This window comes from Protopterus annectens, chromosome 3.part1 (assembly GCF_019279795.1).
Source record: "Protopterus annectens isolate FY-2018-M chromosome 3.part1, PAN1.0, whole genome shotgun sequence".
NCBI classification, from domain to species: domain Eukaryota; kingdom Metazoa; phylum Chordata; order Ceratodontiformes; family Protopteridae; genus Protopterus; species Protopterus annectens.
Genome location: NC_056732.1, coordinates 1273412447 through 1273429280, shown reverse-complemented (window position 1 = coordinate 1273429280; position 16834 = coordinate 1273412447). Strand labels below are relative to the sequence as shown.

General features: G+C 45.4%; 1 protein-coding gene across 1 annotated transcript in view; it reads left to right on the top strand.

Moving 5' to 3' along the window:
• Positions 1–16834, top strand: part of LOC122798415 (1-phosphatidylinositol 4,5-bisphosphate phosphodiesterase gamma-1-like) — a 3104897-nt gene that overhangs the window by 503342 nt on the left and 2584721 nt on the right. The window lies entirely within an intron of this gene.

Genomic DNA, 16834 nt, shown 5'->3' with positions numbered 1-16834 from the left:
TGCTTACTTTATTTTCATAATAGGTAACCAGATTCTGTATGAAGAATGACTGTTAAAAATTTTATTAATTTAACTTTTTAACTGTTAGTGAAACAGCTTACAAAGATTCTATCAACAATTCTTAATTTTTAGTTGTAGTTGGTACAGTAATGAACAATACAAGCTATTTAGTTGTTTTTGTTTGAGCTGGTCTAGATTATTTCTATTTTAGCCAGATTGTATTGGGTAGCTCTGCTATTATTAACCCACGGCCTTTTTTATAACAGCTTTACCACTGTAAGTCAAGGTCTGTATTAGTTTAGTTTCAAAAGTGTACAATGCCCATCTGCATCACATTTGGAAGTTGTCATTTAGTTTGGCTCTTTAGCCATCATATTTTCTATTATACTTACTGTGTGTTTTTTTTTTTGTTCAACAAGAAACATCTATATTAAATTATCAGTTATGACATAGGCAATCTGCATTTATATAAATGAAAACAAACCATATTGACATATTTTATTTGCAAACATTATACATAATTTCTAATCTATCCAGTCATTGTCAGTCAAACATTACATAGTGCATTCAAATCCTGCCTTCTTTTAAACCTCATTCTTCCTCCAAAACATTATTTTGTGTGTATTGTTCCCACAATTCCCATTTTTTTCTATGTAATTTGCTCCTACCCTTTTCTAAAGATCCCATTTTGGTTGTTTTATGTCTGTTACTATATTCACTACTTCTATTACAGTTGGTTTAGACTTCGATTTTCATTTTCTAGTAATTGTTTTTTTTTTTTGGGAGCCACCATAATTAGACTCAGCAAGGTCTTACTGTGTCTAGGCAATTCTGATTCTGTATCATAACTCAGTCATTTCCTTCATTACACCAGTTTGCTCGTCCAGTATTTCTGATAGTCTGTAGGGAATAATTTTTAAAGTCTGCCAACTCATTGCACTCACAAAAATATGTTCTCAATTCCCCATCACACCTTCAACATTTGCAATCACGTGAGGAAAAATTATTTGCAGTGTAGTTGAGGTATAAAATATCTGTGCAACCACTTCCAAACAAAGTTCCTAAGTCTAGACTTTGTTGCATATTTGGGACTTGTACATGTATCCCCCATTGTTTCTTTGTGAATTGCTTATCCAGTCTCTCTTCCCAATCCTTGCGATATTGTACTAGAGGGCCTCACCAGTTCGTTTCATGCAGAAGTGGGCGTGTCCCGAATTGAGTGATCGATGCGGTGGACCCGGGCTGCGCATCTTGATGCACAACTGATTAATAGTCTGTAAATTACGAAACTGGCCTGTGACGGTCCTATTCTCAAAACAATTGTGACAGAGGTAGTAGGTATATAATATGCAGAACATACTAATCAACTTAGAATTTTAAGTATTAAAATTATTTGTGCCTTAATATTACTTATCGAGAGGATCTGTTTGGATTTATTATTAGTATTTTAAATTAATCATTGGCAAATACTATTTATTCTACGTTTAGAGAGTATTCAGTACCTGTGATGCCCTGCTCCTTTTTGCAGCAGAAGAAATAGAGCTGTAATCAACAAATAACTTGCATTTGTTTGTCTTTAAAACGCATCAATGCAGCTTTAGTTTAATAACTATTTGTCAAATAAATTTTTCAAATTATGAAAATTCCCATGATGTGTGTTTTTGTCCCATTTATTTATTTGTTTACTTATACCGAGTTTTTAAGTGCAAATTTTAGCGCTGTAGTCGGTCTGAATGCAAGAATGGAAATTGTTACTAGAATGGTTCCCACAGCTTGTTTTAAATTAAAAGCAAACTCCGAATGAAATAAAGGACTGCACTATTAATTAGTAAGGACTCCTTGTGAAACTATTGTTTTCTTTTTACATTTTGTTGTACATTCGGAGGAGATGCATATTCATGAATGACATATCATGGGGATGGGTTTTGGGCAGGGCTTGCTACTGTGCATCTGGTGAGGCCCTCAAGTTACAGTATTGGCCCAATCCTTTCTAATCTCCTCGGTTTGATTTTTATAGTTATCATGCAGTATTTTACATGCTATACTAATTATCCTTTTTTAACAGCAGCTTCTGTTCTAGATTCTATTATATACTCTACCTACTCTACTCTTTCTCTTTGTAGTTATTGTGTGGTATTTTGATATTTTTGGGAGGTAGGTTTTTTTCTGTGGTTTTAACAGTGAATGTCCTTCTATTCCTATGTTGCAGTATTCTTGGTGTGGGATTTCCTGCCTTCAGGTGACTCGTACGTTGGCTCCTATACAAAAGCTTCAGCTTGGCTGTTGCAGCTGCGTGTGACTTCACACGTAGGGCCATAAACCAGGGACCTTAAATGTGACGCCTGCACACACAATCCTCAGAACTTTTCAGCCGCAGACAACTTTGCATCGTACGATCGCTCTCCAGACGGATCAATTATAGTTAAGTTAACCCATTGGGTTTTTGCATTTCTAATTTTTACCGGTCTTTCGCATTGCTTAGGTTTGGTTGATGTAGCTTTCAGCTGATGTCAGGGAAAAAGGGGAAAGTGCCAATGCGGGTGCCAAATTCCCCATAAGGATGCCCATGACAAATGCGTTTTCTGCTTAGACCAGGAACACGATCATAACGCCTGCCCTATTTGTAAATCTTTTGTGCCCAAGACATTACGTAGCTGTCTGGCAGCCTTAAACCTTTACTTAGAAAATCAACACCTCAAACGTCTGGCTCTCAGGATGGATCCCGGTTTGGAGGCCTCCCAAGAACCTCCACGAAAGAAGGCCAAGATGCCTAGGCCTTCATCGCCTGCTGCTTCGCGCCTGGATGCCCCACCAACTACCAGTGTAGGAGTTGAGCGCTCGGTGGATCTGTTGGCTCCATCGACTTCCCTCGCGGAGGCCGCTGTACAGCCGATGTCTGGCATGTCCACATAGCTTTCTCAGACGCTGACATCTGTTGATGTCGAGAGGGAACCAGATTTGGTGGTTCCTTCGACTGGGATCCAGACCTCAGATACAGCCGCTGCCAAACCTAGCTCTAGACCAATTCCAACCAAAAAGAAGCAGAAAACAAAACATATTGTGCTTGCTTCTGAAGCCCCTCCAGACTGGGAGGCCTTCACCTCTTCTCTTATGCAGGCATTTATGGCCTTTAGGCCTTCTGCTTCACCCACAACTACGTTGCCTCTGTTAAGCCCTAGGCTTACCCCTTCTTCTTCTATTCCCATGGATCCCCTGCTTGAGGAAGAAGAACATGAATCTACCTACTCTTCCTCGGATGAATCCATCTCTTATGCATCCCAGATTGCTTATCCCAAGGAATACTACTCTCCTGATGAGGATTCTGTGGAAGGGGATTCTCCACCTGAAGACATTACATTTGGTGAAACCATCACCAAAATGAAAGACTATTTCAAGTAGGATACTTCCCAAATGACAGAAACCTAAAAAAGATGCTTTGAACTGCTGCAATTGGAGTCCCACTCCCCTTCAGCTGTACCCACTGTTCTTCCTGCATACTTGGATGCCTTTACTGCAGCCTGTAGAACTCCTGACTCACAGCCTCCTGCACCTAAGCTCCCAGACCGCTTCTACAAGGTGCCAGAGGAACAAAAATTCCTCATAAAGCCACCCTTAGCAGACCCAGCAGTGATTGCCACTGGCCATGATAAACAATCTAGGCTGTTACCTTCTCCCTCCCTGTTGCACACAGATAAAGATAGCATATCCATGGAATAGGATAGGCAAGAAGGTGTACACTTCCTCCACTTTGGCTTCATGGCCATTAACTGTCAAACACATATGACCAAGTGCGCCCTAGACTTAGTATCCCAAGTCACCTCTATGCTGGCTTCAATTCCTGACAGTCCCATTAAAACAGATATCTCCTCCAAATTGTCCTTAGCACTACAAGTGGTTGGACACTATAAGATGCAGCTATGATGCTGCAGAAGCTTCTGCTCACTCTGCAGCATCAGCATCTGTCCTAAGGAGATATTCCTGGCTTAGACTACAGCATCTACCAGAGGACTTCAAGTTCAAAGTCTTGTATGCCCCTGTGGATCACAACTTCCTCTTAGGTAAGCAGTCTGCAGACCTGTTCAAGAATCTGCAAGAAAAAAGCAAAGAATTACAGGATATTAAACATTTCTTGGTATCTCCTGTACCAAAATTTTACAGAAACTACCCGGCTAGATCCAGAAGAGGAACTAGAAGACATTCCTCATCCAGGCCCACTGACCCACTTCCTCAGCCTAGACAACCCTTTCAGGACAGGGGAGGTCCTAATAATGTGTGACTGCCTTGCTCTTCTGCCCCTCTCAGCATGCCTTACCCACTGTCTCCTCTTCTAGCAGGAAATTACCACATACCAATGGGTATTAACCATTATTCAGAAAGGATACTTTCCATCCTGGAATCAAATCCCCTCCTGGAAGGGCATTACCCCCCCCCCCCAAAAAAAGGATACTTTCTATCCTGGAATCAAATTCCCCCCTGGAAGGGCATTACTCCCTGCCCCCCCCCCAAAAAAAATGCCATCTCTTACCACAAATTCTGTCAGACCTGCAACAACAAGGCACAAAAGAGGCTGTTCCCACAGGACAAGAAGGAAAGGGATTCTATTCCCATCTGCTCCTGGTCCCTCGAGACCCATTTTGGATCTCTCCTTCCTAAACCTTTACCTGCAGGTACCATCCTTCAAAATGCTGTCACTTCCCACTCTGTTACCCCTCATACCTTCAAATGCTTTCATGGTCACCTTGTACCTAAAAGATGCTTACCTGCACATTCCTATCAGGGCCTCACACAGATGTTTCCCGTGTTTCTCTGGCCCATCTTTGCACTTCCAATTTACGGCCTTGCCCTTTGGCTTATCCACTGCCCCAAGAGTGTTTACAAAGTGCATAGCACCAGCCATTGCCTTTTGCAGGACCCCAGGAATCCAGATTTACCCATATCTGGACGACATCCTTATCCTAGCACAGTCATAAGATTCCCTCTTAAGACAGCTTCACTTCACTATGTCCCTACTACAAAGTTTAGGGTTCACCCCAAACCTCAAGAAGTCCTCCCTGAACCCAGACAGGGACAGGATATTCCTAGGTTGCAGAATCAATACAAAATGAATGAAAGCCCATCTCCCACAGGACAAGGTTCTATCTCTACTTCACACTTCCAGGAAGGCTTGCTCTCCCAGACAGTCGCTGCAAGGCAATTCTTTCATCTCCTGGGATTGATGGCAGCAACCATTCCCATGCTACCATTGGCCAGAATGCATATGCGAAAACTGCAATGGTACCTCAAAAATATCTGGTCATAACACCAGGGTCACTTGCCTCAAGTGATCCCCCTTCTTCCCTGTTTAAAGAAGGAAATCTTTTGGTGGATCCAACAAGTACAACTAAACCCGGGGCTTCCACTGCATCCCCCTCAACCCACACAAATATTGCATACAGATGCCTCAGACTCAGGTTGGGGAGCCACCTTACACTCTTATAGAGTCTAAGCTCAGTGGCAACCTCTCATGAAAATCAAACATCAATGTAAGGGAGAAGACAGCAGTTCTTTTAGCTCTACAGACCTTCATATCCCTACTGCTACCAGGTCTTTGATAGTGACGGACAGTACCACTGTAATCTGGTACATCAACAAACAGGGAGGTACCAAGGCATACCAATTGCACAGGCTAGCCCTACTAATTTGGGACCTAGCATCCCAGCACGCCAGTTACATCCCTTAACAGGGCAACAAGCAAGCAGACCTCCTGAGCAAGAACATCCTCTCCACAACACAAATGGATGCTGGACAGGACGGTCTTCCTAGACATAGTCCACCGGTGGGGCACTCCACAAATAGACCTGTTTGCCCCCCCAGAACAGGCAGTTTCAGACCTTCTGCACAAAGACTTACTCCCCCCCAAGCCTGGAGAGTAGACACCTTCAGTTTCACCTGGGAGGGGAAGTTCCAGTACGCCCCCCCTTCCCTCTGATTCAGAAAGTTCTTTTGAAACTCAGGAAGGACAAACCAAAAATCTTGCCAGTGACCCCCTGACCGGCCAAGGCAGCACTGATTCCCCCTTCCACACAATTTAGCCAAGGGCAATCACTGGAAGTTACCCCACAAGATGGACCTTCTGACACAAGACAAAGGAACTCTCCTACACCCACACTTACAAATGCTATCCCTGACTCTTTGGGTGATAAATTACTAACCCCATTCAGACACCACTGCTCAGAGGATGTGCTATCAGTCCTGAGGGAGGCCAGGAAACCCACTACTAGAAAATCATACCTTGCTAAATGGGAAAGATTTACTCAGTGGTGTCGGGATCAGGGAAAGGGACCCTTACGAGGCTGACACCCCCCTAGTCCTGTCATTATGTGTGTAAACTTATAAAGGGTGGACTTTCCTGTTCATCATTGAAAGTGTACCTCTCCACATTATCAGCCTGCTTACCTTTAGATCAGCCCTTGTTAGCCAGGCTACATGTGAAACTCTTCCTTAAAGGGGTCTTACATATCAGACCACCTAAGAAGCCTATCCTTCCTTCATGGGACCTGAACTTCATCCTGAAAAACTCACCCAGCTACCCTTTGAACTGGCTTATACAGCCTCTCTACAGTTTTGTACTTGGAAAACAGTACTGTTAGTGGCTATTACCTCTGCCAGAAGGGTTTCCGAGCTAAAAGCCTTAATGGCATGCTCACCTTACACCATTTTTCATAAGGACAGGGTCACACTGAGAACTAACCCCTCCTTCATGCCCAAGGTAGTCAATGGCTTATTTCAAAATCAATCCATTCACCTACCCAATTTTTTCCCCTCTCCCAATAACCAAGGAGAGAGGATACTCCACTCCCTAGTTGTCCACAGGCAACTGAGATTTTTCCTGGACAAGACTAAAGACATTAGGAAATCCAAACAACTCTTTGTATCTTTCCACCCCCAGGCATTGGGCAAGGCAGTCACCAAACAGACCATTGCATCCTGGATTAGGAAGGCAATCTGTTTCTGCTACTCACACCATGGAAAAAAAACTCCAGTTGGGGTTAAGGCACACTCCACAAGAGCAGTGGCTACTTTCAAGGCCTTCCAAAAAGGCATGGACACAGTTCCATTATGGAAGCAGCTTACATGGTCCACTATCCACTCTTTCACCAAACATTACAAATTGGACCAAATCTCCAAAGCACACACAGGATTTGCCAGGGCACTCCTTCAAGGCTTTGTGGAATCATCATCTGCATCCGCCACCCTTTCATCAAAATAAGCTGTGGTACTCTCCCACACCAAGAATACAGCAACATAGGAATAGAAGGACATAGAATAGTTGGATAAAATCTTAACATAACCATAGATGTTTTTCTCTTCCATGTTGCAGTATTCCTTCCCACCCACCATTCCCCCTCACAGACTCTACCAGTCTAACTGTTCCCTGATACCTCTCCATTTTGGAAGAGACCCGGTACTTTTTACATGTCACCTTTGGCAGCCTATCCTGTTGGGCCATCTACTTTACCTGCTTGGCTTCAAGTTCTGTGGATTGTGCGTGCAGAAGTCACATTTAAAATCCCTGGTTTATGGCCCTACGTGTGACTGCAACAGCCAAGCTGAAGCTTTTGTATAGGAGCCGACGTACGAGTCGCCTGAAGACAGGAAATCCCACACCAAGTATATTGCAACATGGAAGAGAAGGACATCTATGGTTATGGTAAAATTTTACACAACTATTGATGTTAAGTTGTCTATCTCGCCTTCATTCTTGCTGGATGGGTTCGGAGCCGACCTTGGCTCCGACTCGGCCACTCTAAAAGCTCGAGAGTTGGTTCCACCGGCTCGAGGCTCCCCTTATATCCCACAATGCTAGGCGTGAGTTACCTCAGATCTCGTTTGCCGCTACAGCGATCGAGGTGTGTTTTCTACCGGCTCCAGGTTAGTGAAAAGTTAGACTAGTTTAAATTCTTTAGACTTAAGCTAGTTTAGTGTATTTTTCTTTCCCCTTAGTGTAGTGGATATTATCCCTTCATATCCTTTATCCAGCCCCCTTTTTTCTAAAGAACTTATAGTTCTTTCCCTAAGGCCTTCGGGCCCTCCCTTCTCTATCCTTAGGGTGTGTATGTGTTGATTAGGGAAGTTTAACTTAATTACCTTTAGTTTAAATATTTCCTTTGAATCCCTATCAGTGTAATCTGTGTGTGTGTGTTTTTTCTGTGTGTGATTACACTTAGGGTCCTTGAGTATGTCCAAGGATACAAAAGTCTCAGGCTTCAAGAAGCGTGACTCGTGCTGTCAGAAAATGTCTCTGACAGACGGTCACACTTCTTGTGTGTATTGCCTGGGACCTTTACACCTGCAGGACTCTTGTGCTGTATGCCATGGCTTCAGCCCTAGAGTCCTGCAGGAGAAAAAATAAACTCATTTTGAGGGTTTAATCAAGCCTGAAGGTTCCTCTCTGTGTCATCGGGGAAACCTTCGAAGGCTTCCAAGACCTCGGCTCCAGCTTCAGAGTCGAGGCCTAAGGCTTCGAAGCCCACTGCTTCATCGGCTCCGGCTGGAGGCGATGAGTCTTTGACTGCAGTATCTGTGGATGTTCTTCGTTCCACATTGCTGCAGTCCTTACTATTGGGTAGTCCGCTGTCCAGTCGGCCCGAATACCAGAGTATATGGCTGACGTCGGTCAGGGCGCATTAGACGGCACGCAGTACGTCAGGGTACTTCATGCGCATGACCAACGCCATATCCTCAGTCTTTTGCCGCATGGTCCGATGCAGAAGCAGTTTTGTGCAGGTTGGCGTTCTGAAATATTTAGTTTCAGACCGAATCAGAGTTAGAACATTTTGGTTTTTCTTGCCTCAGTATTTAACCGGATGTCAGAAAAAGTGAATAACTGTATTTCTTGTGGGAAACAGATACCTCATAGGGATTACCATACCTTGTGTATACCTTGTTTAGGGCCTGAGCACGACGTTGTTGGATGCCGCTTGTGCTAGGTTTAACTATTAAGAGGAGGTTAGACTGTGCCAGGTTAGTGTTTGGGAAGCTATAAAATGCCGCCGGATGCTCCGCCCGGGCCAAGGACAAAACAGCTTTGATGAACCGCAGTCCCGGGCGTCGGTTCTTTAGAAGGCTCAGTGGAGCCAGAGGTTTTGCCAGGAGTTTCTATGGAGTCTCAGGCAGAAACTTTACTGTTACAGGATGTGCCTTCTCAGGAGGTAGGCCAGGCTGAGGGGCTTCTCAGGTAACTGTTCTTCCCTCTCTTCCCAAGGTAGTTAGAGCCTCTCCTTCTGTTGCCAAAACTTCTTTGAGAGGTAGGCCAAGTTCAGCTTCAGTGGGGGCTTCTCCTAGCATTTCGGGTTCTGTACCTAAGAAACATATGCTTAAAATGGCAGAAGATTTGATTACTATGATTAGAGGTTCTATGCCCCCTCCTGATAAGAGGCCTAGGGTGGAACCGAGTTTGATAGTTTTGAACAGTGTTCAGAGGCTTCTGAGTCTTCTGCGGAGGATTTGCAGGAGTATCCTCCTTATTCTGATTCTGATGTGGATGATTCCACTCCTACAGCTTCTCCTCCTGAGGATTTCTCATTTTCAGAGACTCTGCATTCCATGAGGGAGCACTTTAAATGGGAAGGCCAGGATTACTCTGATTCCAGGAAAAGGCTTAGGGAATACTTGTTTTAACCCAAGCATAGGCCCTTAGCTATACCTCCTGTGTTGAATGTGGTGGAAGATGTTTTTGCAGAGGCTTCCCTGAACCCTGACTCTCTGCCTCCTGCTCCTGTTAAACCTGATAGGTACTATAGGGTGCCCGCTCATAAGTATTTGTTTAAGAGTCCTAGGGCGGACCCAGAAACTGTTTCTCAGGGGCCTAAAGGTGTTAAGGCCTCTGTGGTTAAAAATCCTGTTCCCACTGATAAAGAGGCAAGGGCTTTGGATAGGTGGGGAAAGAAAGTGTATACTTCTTCCACTCTTGCCATGAGAGCGTTGAATTGTCAGTTTCACATGCTAAAATATCAAAATTTTCTCCTTTCACAATTGAAATCTAAGGTGGATGCTTTGGCGGAAGGTATTGAGTGTAAAGAGTTGCTGGATTTGGTTCATGTGTCTGAACAAGTGGGTAAGCATTCTTTGCAATGTGGTTTTGATGCTGTACAGGCCTCCTCGAGGGTGGCTGCCACTAGTTCTGTTCTTCGTAGGCATGCCTGGTTGAGGGATCAGAATTTAGCTGAGCATGTTAAGACAAGAATTTTGGATGCTCCTTTACAGTCTGATGTGTTGTTTGGTTGAAGCAGTTTTAAAGAAAATGGAGGACAAAGCTAAGTCTATGCAAACTGTTAAAGATTTTTGCAGGTGCAGCCACCGTTTAGTAGAAATTGGCCTGCTAAGGGATGGACATATCCTGCTTATGATTCCCAGTCTAGGGGTAGGTTTAGACGGTAGGGCAGAGCTCAAGGTTCTTTAGGCCTAGAACAGGGAGTTCACCTGCTCAGACTTCTGGTGAGGGCAGGGGTCAGTCCTTTCGTAAACAGACCCAATGACCTGCCTTTTCAGCTGCCAGTAGATTCTCGTCTGGCAGCTCCTTTGGGAGGAAGACTGTCTCTTTTCAAAGAAAATTGGGATTTAATTACTCAAGACAGATGGGTGTTGGATATCATTCACCACGGTTACAGGTTTTATTTCCATACATTGCCCCCTTTCAAAGGCATGCCAGACGTTCCTCCTCCACAAAGAAAAGAGGCTCACAAGCAAATTTCTCAGTTCCTCCAGATGGGGGCCATTCAATCAGTCCCTGTATCAGAAAGGGGCCTAGGATTTTATTCTCGCCTGTTCCTAGTACCAAAGAAGGGGAACACATGGAGACCAATTTTGGATTTATCTCTCCTCAACACTTATCTGGACATTCCCAAGTTCAAGATGTTGACGTTACAACAGCTTTTACCTCTGTTGGGCAAAGATCACTGGATGGTAACTTTAGATCTCAAGGAAGCTTACCTTCATGTGCCTATAAGGCTAAGTTGCAGGAAGTATCTGCGGTTTCGAGCTGGAAATTCTCATTATCAGTTCTCTGCATTGCCCTTTGGCTTATCTACTAAGGTTCTGGCTCCAGTGATAGCTTACTTCAGGCTACAAGGAATTCAAATCTATCCTTACTTGGACGACTGCCTGATTCTGGCTCAAGAAAAGGAAGACCTTCTATGGCATCTGGAACATGTTATAGCAGTGCTAAGATGCCTAGGGTATTCTGTGAACGAAATAAAGTCCAGTCTAGTACCCTCTCAAGACATGTGCTTTCTGGGTGTGAGACTGAATACAGCAGCCCAGATGGCCGACAAACAAAAGAGTCTATCACTTTACTTCCATCAACTATCTCATCAGTCCGTGCTGACTGCAAGGACAGTCCTTCAAGCATTAGGGTTCATGGCATCTTGTATTCTGGTGCTTCCCAATGCCAAACTGCATATGAGGAAGCTACAATGGTATCTCAAAATGTATGGACACAGCACTGCCAGGATTTGGACACTGTCATTCAAATAATACCTTGCCTTCAAAAAGAATTTTGTGGTGGGCTCAGGAATGTCACCTAAACAAGGGACTCTCTGTGACCCGCCAGAGGCGAGTCAGATTTTAACGACAGATGCCTCGGACATTGCTTGGGAGCTCATCTAAATGGAAAGTGGATACAAGACAAGTGGCCTGCCAGACTACAGCATCTACATATCAACATGAAGGAGATGTTAGCAGTCCAGTTTGCATTAATGGCTTTCAAGGAGTTACTTCTTCCAGGGCAGGTGTTTATTCTAACAGACTACACAACTGTCATGTGATACATCAACAAGGTTTCTGCCAGGAGCACAGAACTCCTTAGCAGATGTGTTAAGCAGACAAATCATGGATCTTCATGTATTTCAGAAATTGACAGTGTCATGGGGAACTCCAGACATAGATCTGTTCGCTTCTCCACTAAACCACCAGCTGCCAAAGTTTTGCACAAAGGGTTTTCATCACACAGCTTGGAAAGTGGATGCTCTGTCTTTCAGTTGGAAAAACCTTCATGTGTATGCCTTTCCACCTCTGCCTCTTCTTCCAAAGGTGCTATTAAAAGTCAGACAAGACAAGCCAAAGATGATTTTGATAGCTCCAGATAGGCCTCGGCAACACTGGTACCCACTACTAAGGAGTCTGGTAAGGAAGCCTCCATGGCCTTTACCTTTGATTCCTCATCTGTTATCTCAGAAGGACGGTCATCTGCTCAATGTCAAGCTTCACTCTCTTCATCTAACAGCCTGGCATATTCTGTGTTGAAACACAGCAGGTCTCAACTTCCTCAACAAGTTTTAAATGTGATTATGGAAGCTAGAAGACCTAGTACAAGGAAAGTGTACGCAGAAAAATGGAAGAGATTTTTATTTTGGAGTACAGCAAAGAATTTGGAGATTTCTGAGCCTAATTTGAGTGTGGCTCTTCAATATCTTACTGAGTTATTGGACAAAGGTTTGTCCTTCTCTTCCATTAAGATTCATGCTGCAGCAATTTCAGCTCACTATGATTGTGACCCACCATTGTTTTCATCCTTTGTTCAAGCAGTTTCTTAGAGGGCAAAGAATATAAGACCTCCTACTCCTGCTTGGGATCTCAATTTTGTGTTGGAAAACTTACTCTACAACCTTTTAGCTACTGCTGAATTGAAATACTTGTCATGGAAGACTGCTTTTCTGTTGGCTATTACTTCTGCAAGAAGGGTGTCTGAGTTGCAGGCCCTTATGGCAGTAGAGCCCTTTTGATTTTCCATAAGGATAGGGTATCATTAATCCTTCCTTTATGCCTAAGGTGGTTTCTAGTGTGGCTTTAAACCAAACTATTCATTTGCCTACTTTTTATGCAGACCCCAAAATAAAGGGGAAAAGATTTTGCACACTTTAGATGTACACAGGCTATTATTTAAGCAGGACTAAGGATTTTAGGCAGTCTCAGCAGTTGTTTGTTTCTTTTGCTTTGAGTTCACAGGGCAAGCCTGTGTCAAAACAAACTATTTCTAAGTGGATTGGGTTTTGCATTGCATTTTGTTATTCCCATCATGGCAAGGAGATTCCAGCTGGGATTACATTATCACCTTCCTATCTACTCTAAGTCTAGGGCTGGTTTTGCCACAGCTGTTTTGCAAGGCATGTTGTCAGCCTTTGGGATTCTACCCAATAGTAAGACTGCAGCAATGTGGAGCGAAGAACATAGTACAGTTTTGTACCTACCATAAATGTAGATGTTCGAGGATCCACATTGCTGCAGTCCAATTTACCTCCTCCCTCTGTGTTGTGTGGGTGTTGGGTAGGTGAGGTTATATGTTGATATTTTTGTATATATTTTTGTATATATTGTACATATTTTTGGTGCAGGTATTTTGGGCCTTGTCTTTTAGGGTCTTCTGACATCTGGGGCAAGAAAACTGAGGATATGATGGCCGGGTCATGCGTTAGTACCCCTGACGCACTGACGTCAGTCGTCGCGCGCGACTGACCGCGTAGCCATATACTCTGGTACTGGACAGCGGACTACCCAATAGTAAGGACTGCAGCAATGTGGATCCTCGAACATCTACATTTATGGTAGGTACAAAACTGTACTTTTCCTCGGCTCCGGCTGGAGCTGAGGCATTAGAGATTCCTGGGTCGGCTCCGATCAGACCATCGGAGCCGACATCTAGAAAGAGATCGAGGTCACCATCCCTTGGCTCCGTTCATTCGGCTCCAGCGTCTCCCTTGCTGTCTGAACGGAGCCACAGATCTCACTCCTCCAGGTCATCGAGGCTCTCAGATCACGACCTCCAGAGGGTAGTGAGTAGACTTTTGAAGTCCGAGGCACTGGCCCAAATGCTCCAGAGTCCGACTCATCAGTCGATGCCTCAACTAGTTCCAATAAATATTCCTCCTCCGATTCCTTTGAGCTCGGAGCCGGGGCATCTCGGGACCGAGACTGTGGTAGCGTCGGAGCCGATACAATTGTCTTCGGCTCCGTCGGCTCCGATTTCTTCTTTTGAAGAATCTCGGCGCCGGGCTTCCCTCGTCTGCTCCGAGGGGGTGAGTGGCATTGGACCCTTGTCCGACCCCCCTCTCCCTCTCGGTGCTTGGCTGGTGAGTTCGGCTCCGACATCGGCCTCGGAGCCATCTCTGTCGGTGCCGAGGGAGGTTCTCAGCTTCTCGGAGCGGGGACCTTTGGCTCTGCCGGACAGGGGTGCATTCGAGGTCATGCGGAGTCTGTTGGAACCTTGTTCGACTCCACAGTCGGCTCCGTCCGCCCCTCCCTCTTCGGTGCCTTTGGTTATGTCGACTCACTCCCTCATCCCAGACCGCAGAGAGCTAGCTCCTCAAGAATCCCCTGTGGGGATCTTATCCTCTTCTGAGGCCTCCCCTGAATTGGCAGGGGAGCCCCCTAGGAAGAGAAAGTGTAAGAGGAAGCACATAGACTCACCTGAGTCTGTCACCTCTGACACAGATTTAGAGGATTCGAGGGTTCCCCGTTCCCCTTCTGAAGATGTCTCTTTGCAGACATTCTAGAGATCCTGAAACAGAGGGAAATTGGCCAGCCCTTAACCCTTCGGAGGATGAATCTGTGTATCTTGAGGCGTTGGCTGTCGCCCTTCCACCTCCTGGGTGTCCCCCTTTGATCCCCTCATGCAGGTGGTTGCAAAGAAGGCCTGGACGGCTCCTGATTCAGTGGACCCTACCCCAGGAGACCTTCCAAATTTATAACAGCACCAACTGACAAGCAATTTCTCACAAAAGGTGTTTCTGTGGATGCTATGGTGGTAGCTGCTGCCACCAAGAAGGAACTAGCTGATCCTTCAGTGCCTGTTCATCCCCCTAACAAAGAATCTAGGTCTATGGACAGGTATGGGAAGCGGATGTTCTCGTCAGCGACCTTTGCTATGCGTTCGCTGAATTACCTATGCCATTTTACTCGTCTTCAAAGGGACTTGATCAAAGAAGCGAGTGACATGTTGAAGGATCCTACGGCTGCGGGTTTTCAGGACAAGATGAACACTCAGCTGGCTACCCTGAACTCCATAGCTAACTCCTCCATGCGCCTCCTCTCTTATGCGGCTGATGGAGCGAGCAGGGCCACAGGGACAGGTGTGGCCTTACGCAGGCATGCCTGGATGTGGCTATGCAACTTTGCGGACCCCTTTAAAACGTCATTCCCCGTTTGATGGATCATCTCTTTTTGGTCCTCAAGTGAAAGAAACCTTGACTAGGTGCGAGACAGATGGCAAGACTCTTTCTGCCGCCGGAGTCCGTTTCTCCATTCCTTCTAGGCCGTACCCCAAAGGCCAGAAAAGTGGAAAAATGTGGTTCCAAACAATCTCAAGGGACTTCGCCTGACGACAGAGTCGGTTCCCGCCAGAGGCAGAGGGGAACAACAATGGTAGACGCCGCCCTAGAGGCAGGGGTCCAGAACCAGGGCAATCGAGAAGCCTTCTCTGATAAGCCCTTTCATCATCCCTGAGGTGTTGCCCGACTGCCCACCTTCGGAGGCAGTCGGGAAGATTGTCACTGTACCCAGAAGCCTGGCTATCCCTGACTCAAGACAAATGGGTACAGTCCATCATTTCGAAGGCTATTCCATTCCCTTCTTCGCATTCCAAACCAATCAAAAAATCCCTTCCAGATGTTCCACCGCTCAAAGGGATCTTGCAGCTTTGGAAATTTCAAAGCTGCTTGCAAAAGAGCAATACAGCCAGTTCCAGCAGACCAGCAAGGATCCGGAATCTACTCCAGGTTCTTTTAGTTCCAAAGAAAACAGGGGACTGGAGACCAATTTTGGATCTCAGTATCTTGAACAAGTCAGTCAAGAAAACAAGATTTCGGATGGTCACGCTGCAGTCCATCCTTCCCCTATTGGGAAAGGGAAACTGGATGTGCTCTATAGACCTTCAGGATGCGTACTATCACATAAAATGAACAGACGCTCCAGAAGATTCCTCCGCTTCAGGCTGGGAACCAGTCATTTTCAATTCAGGGCCCTGCCCTTTGGTCTCACCACTGCCCCGGTGTTTACCAAATGCATGGCAGTGGTAGCTTCTCACCTGAGACATCAAGGATTCCAGGTGTTTCCATATTTGGACGACTGGCTCCTCACAGCTCCCACCAAGCATCTTCTTCTATTGGCCAGGGACTACACCTTTCGCATTTGTCAAAATTTAGGCATTTCAATAAATTGCGAAAAGTCTGTTTTGTCGCCTTGTCGTACTATTACCTTCATAGGCGCAAATCTAGACACAGTCAACATGTCTGCGAGACTAACAGATCAGAGAATAACAGACATACACAAACTGGTCTCGCTCCTCTTCAGCAGCAACAGAATCAAAGCCAGGTTAGTTCTGAAAGTGTTGGGGATTATGGCAGCTGCCATACCTCTGCTTCCATTAGCCAGATTCCACATGAGAATCCTTCAATGGATGCTCTTCACGCAATGGTCATACCAGCAACTTCCGATGTCCCACACCATCATGATTACGCAAACATGCAAAAATCATCTTCTGTGGTGGATGTCTTCCCCTCAGCTCTTGTTGGGAAGACCCTTTGTCCCTTCCCCTCCGGTTGCTACTCTGACAACGGACGCCTCCCTGATCGGGTGGGGGGGGCATTATCAGGGCAGAACTGTCCAGGGCACATGGCAACCAGACGAATGCCACTTGCACATAAATGTTCTAGAGATGAGAGCAGTGCTTTTAGCGTTGCAAGCCCTTCAAGACTCTCTTCCCTTGGGAACGATAGCAATCCAGACGGACAATATGTCTGTAGTGTGGTATATCAACAAACAAGGCGGAACCAGGTCCTACCCCCTGTGTCGAGAAGCACTC